This window comes from Myotis brandtii, unplaced genomic scaffold (genome assembly GCF_000412655.1).
Source record: "Myotis brandtii unplaced genomic scaffold, ASM41265v1 scaffold128, whole genome shotgun sequence".
In the NCBI taxonomy this organism is placed as follows: Eukaryota; Metazoa; Chordata; class Mammalia; order Chiroptera; family Vespertilionidae; genus Myotis; species Myotis brandtii.
In genome coordinates this window covers 715,083-725,190 of record NW_005354508.1, presented here as the reverse complement: position 1 = coordinate 725,190, position 10,108 = coordinate 715,083, and the positions used below count along the sequence as shown (strand labels likewise).

At 36.3% G+C, this 10,108-nt stretch overlaps 1 pseudogene; it reads left to right on the top strand.

Annotated features, from left to right (window-relative positions):
* The first annotated feature begins 354 nt into the window (after positions 1–354).
* LOC102262540 lies at positions 355–1,980 on the top strand (annotated as a pseudogene).
* Positions 1,981–10,108: the final 8,128 nt, after the last annotated feature.

Here is a 10,108-nt window from a genome sequence, read left to right as displayed (position 1 = left end):
CATCTGCTAGGCCATTGTCTCTGCTGATGTGTCTGAGCAGAAGGAAAAGCCAAATAGACAGCCGGCTATGAGGCAGAACACAAGATGAGGAGCTGCTAACCAACTGCCAAATCTCTGGTGGAGGAACGATGGCAGGAAAGAGGCCTCAAACTCACGCAGAAGGTGCCTCATCTGAAATGCAAACTCTGTGCCCTGTTCCAGTTGGATTTCTCCTTAAACAATTCTTTTGGAAATTTTAAACAAAAGGCAGTAAAAAAGAACTATCCATGAGTCAGGAGGTGGGATTAATGATTAGGAATCATAAAATTATTTTATGCTTCATTGCACTCACCAGAGACAGCAAGATGAACCAACATGGCAGACTATGGACCACTGCAACACGTAATGAAGTATCCCTCTGATCTGAACAAGTGATATTACATGTAAGGCATAATTCTCATATTGAATATGGGGAGGAATTTACCTCTTTCCTATTGCTTCCACTTTTCGTTTGGGCTTCTGCTGCTTGCTCAGCTCTATCCCTGAGCATATTTTCCTCTTTCCGTGACCTCAGAAGCACCAATACCTTAACATTATGCTCAGACTCTTCTGATACTTGACTACTCCACAAAGTAAGCTCTTTATCGCTCTTGGGAGGCTGGCCTCTTGAATCGAATTTGAAAAGCCAAGGAGAAAACTGATGAAGAGGAAAAACAAGTGGTCTTCTTGCCAATCTCTCTTCTCTAGAACAATTATTTCTACTATGTTATTGTTACATGCTGTTGGGTCTGTCCCAACTTCTGATAACTCTATGAATGAGTGATGTCTACGGTGTCCTGTCCTTAAGAGCCCTGCTCAGCTCTAGATTCACTCCTATTGTTTCTTTTATGGAGTCAATCTATCTCAAACTTGGTCTTCCTCTTTTCCTGCTGCCTTCTAGTTTTCTCAGCATTATTGTCTTTTCCAAAGAACCTTGCCTTCTGTAGATGTACCCACAGTAGAACAGCTTCAGTTTCATAATTTTTGCCTCCAGTGATGTTTCAGGCCTAATTTGCTCTAGGACCACTTGTTTTTCTTTCTGGAGGTCCAGGGTATCCATATAGCTCACCTTCAACACTATATTTCAAATGATTCATTTTTTTTTCCATCAGCCCTCCCCACTGTCCAACTTTCACATCTTGTCATGGCTTTTGGAAATACAAGGGTGTGGATGACCACAGCCTTGGTTTCCAGTTCCATTTCTTTGCTCACACCGCTCTTTCCTAATTCTCCCATTGCTGCCCTTTCAAGTCTCAGGTGTCTCTTGATTTCTTAACTATAGTTCCCATTTGAATTGATGACTGAACCAAAGTAAACAAAATCTTTAACAATTTGGATGTCTACGTTGTCTGTCTCAAAGTTGTGTATTTTTCTGTAGTCTTGATTTTTGTTTTCTTGGTGTTCAAATACAATCCTGCTTTCTTCTTTGACTTTCATCAAAAGTCTTTTCTGACCTGACTGTGGCTTGAGCCTTTCTCTGTTTTCACTCCCTGAAGCTAGGGGTGGCCCTAAGAGTAGGAGTGAAGGCAGACAGGAAGCGGTTCTGCAGGTCCAACTGTTGTGGCAGTGCATCCACTGGGAGAATTGAGAATCAGGATGAAGAGGAAACAGCAAAGAGGAACAAGCAGTAAAAAGTCTCAACATGAAAAATGCCCAACAGGAAAAAGGAGGGAACCGGGCTCCTGTGCAGAATGAAGGGGAACCGCACCATTTGGGAGGGCTTGAAGCCCAGAAGCCTGGAGGAATTGTCAGGCTGGGAAGGGTTAGACGACTTGTCCCAAGTTTTCAATGGGCCATACCTAACAGGCCTGTTGATCACAATGAAGTGGGAGATAATGTGGAAAAGATCATAGTGCAGCAGATGGAAATCAGGAGAACAATGAGGAGCAGCGAATGAGACATCATATGCTCGTCCAAACGCCTGAACCTGATCATCATGATGACTTTTACCTTACTCCTTGAATCCTAAGGTTTTCTCTGAGGTGAATAATGTAGCTTCTGCACTATATGTTTTCAGTTTTGTGGTTTGCTTTTCTATAAACCTTTTGGTGTTATCACTTTCCAGTTTCTAATTAAATATTGTTTTTGTCTGAGTCTAATTTTTTCTGTCCAAGAGGGAAATTTTACTCAGTTTTCAGAAAAATATTTTTTTCATGATGTGAAATTAATAAAGCAGTTTAAAAAGAAAAAAAAGCCATTTCAAATTACTCCTCAAATAAAATAAGCTAAAAATTGCTTGACATGTTTAAGAGGATAAGAACCTCAGTTATCGGTGGACTATTTTGTAAACTTGCAAAATATGAGTGTGGGAGCTTAGTGTGCTAAGTGATGTTTTAAAAGTGTGATGTAGGTGTATGTTTGTGATGGGTATTGAAAGATAGCAGAATATACCCGCTCCAAGAATGTCCATAGACATTGAGGACCTGCCACCCAAAATATGCCACTTTGTTATAGTAAGTATTTTGAGCTGCAGGTTCTTGCAAATGCAGAGAGAGGCTTTCTCTGAATTTCCCTTACCCACCTAAAGATAGATCCTCTAAAACGAAACTCAACTGTCATAAATCTCCTACCAGGGGAGTTTCACCACAGGAGAGAAACCTAAATATCCACACCACACCAGAGTTCATTACAAACTATCATAACTCCTATCTGTTTGTCTAAGGGTCCATTTATTTTCCTAAAAATCATGTATTCTCCTCTAACAGGGCTCCATCCCTGTTCCTCTTTCCCTGTTAACTTAGTATTTAATCCCAAATTCTAAGCCACCTTGAGAGTTACTCATTTTTTCCTGGGAATCTCCCATGTGTACATGAAGTATACATTTTATACATGTTAATAAACTTGTTTTTTTCCTATTATTAATCTGTTTATCTTATTATAGGCATGTCATCCAAGAACTCAGAAGGGGAGAGGAAAAATTATTTTTCTCCCTTATATATGTAACACTCAAACATCTGTGTGGTGACTAAAGAGTTCATAAACCATGAAGTCCTTTTTTAAAGAAAATCAAGAGAAACTGCCTTACTTCAAAAGGGGAAATTAAAGATAACAGCAAAAGAAACAGAAGAGATCAGAAACAGAATTTACAGTATTTAGTGAAAAGAGTGGTTTTTGAACCAAATGTGAAAATTCATAAACTGTGAATCGCTGTGTGTGGGGGAAGGAGAGAGAGATTAATGTTGCAAGTTGGTTCAGCATTTTTTTTCTAATTTTTCCAAAAGCCAACACAGAGAACAGTAAGAAAAAAACCATAGCTTTGTAAATCAATGCTTTTCAATTTTCTCAATGCATCAGAAATAATTGAATAATAATAATAATAATAATAAAAGCTTAGACTGGCAGCTCTGAAAGCCATCTTTGCGTTGTTCCAGTGTTCGGCTCCGGGTTAGGCAGCCACCTCCGCTGTGCTCCCCCTCCACAGCCACACAGCCAGGACTGCCAGCTTGTCCGCCAGGCTCCTTGAACTCTCTTGCCTTAAAAGAAACCCACTGCATGGGATCACCCACGTGCCACACCACGTCAGATGCTGAGGTGGACACCAGCTCCGAGATCACCACCAAGGACTTAAAGAAGAAGGTAGATGAGGAGGAGGCAAAGAATGGAAGAGATGCACTTGTTAATGGGGACACTAGTGAGAAAAATGGGGAACATAAGGCTGACAATGAGATACATGAAGAAGAAGAAAGAGGGGTTGAAGAGGAGGAGGAGGGTGGTGATGGAAAGAGAATGGAGATGAAGGTTAGGAGGCTGAGGCAGCAGGCAAAAGGCAGCTAACGATGATGAGGATGAGGATGTTGACATCATGAAACAGTAGACCAGTGAAGATGACTACACAGCAAAAAAGGAAAAGTTAAACTAAAAAAAAAGCCTTTCATGACCCATTCACCTTCCACTTCCTGTGTCCTTCAAGTAGAGAGTCCCATGGGCCCACCGCAGAGAGCACCACCCACAGGTAACAGGCACTCTCCACCACCCAACCAAAATCACAAGGTGAATTTGCAAAAGGGGAGGAAAAAAGAACCCAAACCAAGGCCCTGCTTTTTTTTTCTTAAAAGTACTTTAAAAAGGAAAATATACATTTTAAAATTTGCATTGTATATTTTTCTACATATTGTTAGGGATCAATCAATTTTAGAGCTCTCAAGATGACCAAACCAGCCTTTGGAGCGTTCTCTGTCTTACTCCTGTCTTCACTTGGCTGTGACCGTGCTCATTGTAATCTCTAAGAAAAACAGCCCAAAACCTTGTAAAAAAGAAGAAGAGGAAGAAGAAGAAGAAGAAGAAGAAGAAGAAGAAGAAGAAGAAGAAGAAGAAGAGGAGGAGGAGGAGGAGGAAGAAGAAGAAGGAGCCAAAACAACAGCAAAGACAATCTTATTCTGAGAACTCCAGTAACTTTTTTGTGTATGTATTTAGCTCTACCATAGTAGTTAGTATAAGGCCAAAGAAACAGGTAAAAGGTTTCTCCTCCCCATTTTTTCTCTCTATGAAGTTGCTGTTTGTTTACTTATTTACTGGCCTGTTTGATGTGCATGTGAAACAATGTTGTCCAACCATAAACCGGAATTTTATTTTGCTGAGTTTTTCTAACAACACCACCAAAAAGCCCAAACTGTATAACACTCTTCCACTTACCCTGTAATCTGTTTAATCTGGGTGGGTGGGGTCCAGTTAACAAATTTTAAAAAGTTGGCCAGGTGATTTTGAACCAGCCATGGCTAAGAATACCTACTGCTTTAAAGGGAGGAAAGTTCTAAGAGAACTAATGGGGGAAATGGAGAAAAGAGATTTGGGGCAGTACATCAACTCTCCTTTTGCATGGTTTCAGACCTAGTTTTATAAAAGCAAATAGAAAATAAAGTTCAATCAGTTCAGCTGCCACACTTAAGGGTTAAAAAGCTGAACCTTAGAGATGAAGTGACTTTACGTTATTATCCATGAGGAATTACAGCTCAAATTGGAGGTCTGATATCTTCTCCTCAGGGCCATTTGCTCTTTGTCCATGGCTGAAATAAGAAAACTATTAATTTCAGAAATGTCATTGAGTCTAGAGAACCGCATCCTTGAAAAGTGGGTTTGAATGTCATGTTTTTTATTTGAATTTGGAAGAGAAACTGACTGGACGAAGGGAAGAAGGAGGCAGAGGGCAATGGAGAGAAGCCAAGTTATCCTAGAGCCAAAGTGCTCAATCAGTTTAGAAAACAGAGTGAGACAACTCATATTCATTTACAAGGAAAGGAAATCAGTTATTTACCTCATTGCACACCTAAGAATAAATTACAGTAGTATAAAAGGCCCCAAATTGAACAGACATTTAAAAATATTTTAGAATAATATATAGCACATATTTAGGGTCTCAGGATAAAAATAAATTTATAAGTCTAACACAAAGCCACAGATCATAAAATAAACAGAATGCAAATGTGACTATATATATATGTGTATATTAATATCAGATATAATAGAAGATATATAATAAAAGTTACCACTAAAAAACTGAAAATTCAAGACAGTTTTGAAGAGAATACTTTAACAATTAGTACCCAGAATATATAAAGATGCAGTTTAAATTTTTAAAATGTGAACAAATAGAAAAGTAAATGGGCAAATTCACAATTCACAGAAAAGGAAATTATACTGACCAATAAACATAAAATTATGCTCAATTTTTTTAAGGACATGTAAATTAAAACAACCAGCAAACACTTTTTAGCATTTAACATATTGGCCAGATAACTTATATTTGATAATGTCAGATATTGACAAAGGATAAAAATGTGAACTTTCAGGTCCTTAGTTTGAGTATTAATTGCTGCACAACCTTTAAATAGTAATGTGGTAGCATCTAGTAGATGTACATAAACAAGACCAGAAACTTAACATGTGGTGTAGATTCTTGTGAAACTCTCACACAGTGCACAGAAAATAAACACAAGAGTATTCACTGAAATAGTAATTTTTTTAAAATATATGTTTATTGATTTCAGAGAGAAAGGGAGAAGGAGAGAGAGATAGAAACATCAATGATGAGAATCATTGATCAGCTACCTCCTGCACACCCCCTACTGGGGATTGAGCCCACAACCTGTGCAGGTGCCCTGACCAGGAATCAAACAGGGAAGAAGAGGAGGAGGTGGAGGAGTAGGAGGAGGAGGAGGAGGAGGAAGAAGAAGAAGGAGCCAAAACAACAGCAAAGACAATCTTATTCTGAGAACTCCAGTAACTTTTTTGTGTATGTATTTAGCTCTACCATAGTAGTTAGTATAAGGCCAAAGAAACAGGTAAAAGGTTTCTCCTCCCCATTTTTTCTCTCTATGAAGTTGCTGTTTGTTTACTTATTTACTGGCCTGTTTGATGTGCATGTGAAACAATGTTGTCCAACAATAAACCAGAATTTTATTTTGCTGAGTTTTTCTAACAACACCACCAAAAAGCCCAAACTGTATAACACTCTTCCACTTACCCTGTAATCTGTTTAATCTGGGTGGGTGGGGTCCAGTTAACAAATTTTAAAAAGTTGGCCAGGTGATTTTGAACCAGCCATGGCTAAGAATACCTACTGCTTTAAAGGGAGGAAAGTTCTAAGAGAACTAATGGGGGAAATGGAGAAAAGAGATTTGGGGCAGTACATCAACTCTCCTTTTGCATGGTTTCAGACCTAGTTTTATAAAAGCAAATAGAAAATAAAGTTCAATCAGTTCAGCTGCCACACTTAAGGGTTAAAAAGCTGAACCTTAGAGATGCAGTGACTTTACGTTATTATCCATGAGGAATTACAGCTCAAATTGGAGGTCTGATATCTTCTCCTCAGGGCCATTTGCTCTTTGTCCATGGCTGAAATAAGAAAACTATTAATTTCAGAAATGTCATTGAGTCTAGAGAACCGCATCCTTGAAAAGTGGGTTTGAATGTCATGTTTTTTATTTGAATTTGGAAGAGAAACTGACTGGACGAAGGGAAGAAGGAGGCAGAGGGCAATGGAGAGAAGCCAAGTTATCCTAGAGCCAAAGTGCTCAATCAGTTTAGAAAACAGAGTGAGACAACTCATATTCATTTACAAGGAAAGGAAATCAGTTATTTACCTCATTGCACACCTAAGAATAAATTACAGTAGTATAAAAGGCCCCAAATTGAACAGACATTTAAAAATATTTTAGAATAATATATAGCACATATTTAGGGTCTCAGGATAAAAATAAATTTATAAGTCTAACACAAAGCCACAGATCATAAAATAAACAGAATGCAAATGTGACTATATATATATGTGTATATTAATATCAGATATAATAGAAGATATATAATAAAAGTTACCACTAAAAAACTGAAAATTCAAGACAGTTTTGAAGAGAATACTTTAACAATTAGTACCCAGAATATATAAAGATGCAGTTTAAATTTTTAAAATGTGAACAAATAGAAAAGTAAATGGGCAAATTCACAATTCACAGAAAAGGAAATTATACTGACCAATAAACATAAAATTATGCTCAATTTTTTTAAGGACATGTAAATTAAAACAACCAGCAAACACTTTTTAGCATTTAACATATTGGCCAGATAACTTATATTTGATAATGTCAGATATTGACAAAGGATAAAAATGTGAACTTTCAGGTCCTTAGTTTGAGTATTAATTGCTGCACAACCTTTAAATAGTAATGTGGTAGCATCTAGTAGATGTACATAAACAAGACCAGAAACTTAACATGTGGTGTAGATTCTTGTGAAACTCTCACACAGTGCACAGAAAATAAACACAAGAGTATTCACTGAAATAGTAATTTTTTTAAAATATATGTTTATTGATTTCAGAGAGAAAGGGAGAAGGAGAGAGAGATAGAAACATCAATGATGAGAATCATTGATCAGCTACCTCCTGCACACCCCCTACTGGGGATTGAGCCCACAACCTGTGCAGGTGCCCTGACCAGGAATCAAACAGGGACCTACTGGTTCATAAGTTGAAGCTCAACCACTGAGCCACACCAGATGAGCAGAAGCATTAATTTTTATTGGCTAAACAAAATGTAATCAATCTAAAAGAGACTGTAAGTAAACTGAGCTTTATTTTATATTAGAATCCTGTACACCTGGTAAAATAAACAAACAAAGCTATATGCATAAACATGTATATTGCAAGTTTGAAAGTTGCTAAGAGAGTAGACCTTAATAGTTCTCATTATAAGAAAAAGTTAACTATGTATGGTGATGGATGTTAACTAGATTTACTGTGATGATTATTTTTTTCAATTTATATAAATATTAATTCATTGTATCATACATATAAAACTAATATAACGTTATAGGCTAATTATATCTCAAGAAAAAAAAACAAGAAAAAAACACATAAAGTTGAATGGGAAAAGGGAAAAGGGAGTAGAAAAGAAAGGGAAAAGGGAGAGTTAATTACATTTGGTCAAACAATTTCCAGAATTAGCGAAAAAATATAGAAGATGGTACTATAATGAACTGGCTTAATATCCTGGTCCTTGGGGTCAAGCAGATCTGACAGGTACTTTAAATTTAACATTAGACAATTGCTCAATCTCTGTAAACCTATTATGCTCATCTATAAGAATAATAAAACCTAACTTACAGAATTGTTTCAAGCTTACATTAGACAAGAGAATATGTAAAATTTTTCTTTGCTTAAGGAAATTGTGCAATTAAATAAAATAAATTGCATTAAACTTTTTCCATCTTCATTATTTCACTTTTGTACATATTGTGCTAAATGCTAAAGATAATATGTTGACTACTAAGGAGATGATCTCTACCCCTACAGAAATGGTGGTCCTTTAAAAATCAGACTTTAAAGATAAAGGCACACCAGCTCCCTCCAATTTTTCCATATGGAACTTCTAATCTCAATATACTTTTATTCAAACAGCTGAGCAATCAGAGAAACTAAAATAATCTCTCAAGCTCCCAAATACATCCATTCCAGAGCATCTTATTCTTTGAAACTGGGTGCTGCCATTATTATAAAGGTGAGCTCTTCAGACAGGCTTTAACTAGATAGTCTTTTGAGGGGTGAACATACTGGACTAATGCCTGGCAGTAGTAGATGACTATGTTACGTTACCAAGCTAGACATACATAAAAGATCTAAATATTGGCTAAATAAAGCTCATATGACCTATTTTTAATTGTTTTATATTTATTTCTACTTTGTGAGCATAAAACCATTTCAGAGCTTAGGCTTATAAATAAGTAAATATATTCTATTGCTGCATCTAACTACCAAATTTAAGATTTGAGTTTCTTACCCAATAATCAGCACCATTCAAGATGAAATATGAAGGTTGAGAAAGACATTTAGTGTAGGTATCACTGTGTCTTCCAGGTCTCTGTCTCTCTGTCTCTCTCTTTCATTAGGAACTTCAGTAACATTTTACAACAGCCCCACAAACATAGAGTAAATTTCAGGAGAGGTTTTACTGAACAGAATATTCTGTTTCACGTATGCACAGAGAAGTCATGGTTAAACTTCAACAGTGCAGCTTGTAAATTGCAAAATAAAAATAAGCATAGCTTTTCGGAAATCAGAAACTGCTAATTGCATGAAAAACAAAGACCACATCATGTTCTTCTCCCTATTATTCAATAAAGACTATTTTTATAAGATTTTTTAACTCCTGAAATGATCCAAAGTTGAACAGAAAATCAGCAGTTTGAAATGAGCAGGTTCTTTGTTAAGTAAAACAAAGAAAAATAGAGGAAATAAGAATAAAAAAGGAGGGAAATAGAAAATGCAATATTAGATTAAGCAGCATTTAAATAAATATAAAATATTTGCTTCAAGAGAACTTGTTCAGATTACTTAGGTCAAAGTCATAGACAGGTAACTTGAACATTTTGTTAGAAGTGATAAAACTAATTTTCAGCAAAACAAAAATATGTACAAGTTCTGAGAATATATATACATTAGATAAATATTGATAGAATACATTCATTAAATATAAAGGTGAAAAAAGTCATAATCCTCAATAACTTACACTTTATTACATAAAGAAAACAACATGCATAATGTAATGGGAAATACATTATTAGAAAACTTTGCAGATATTTTAAATCAGAGTCTTGAAGA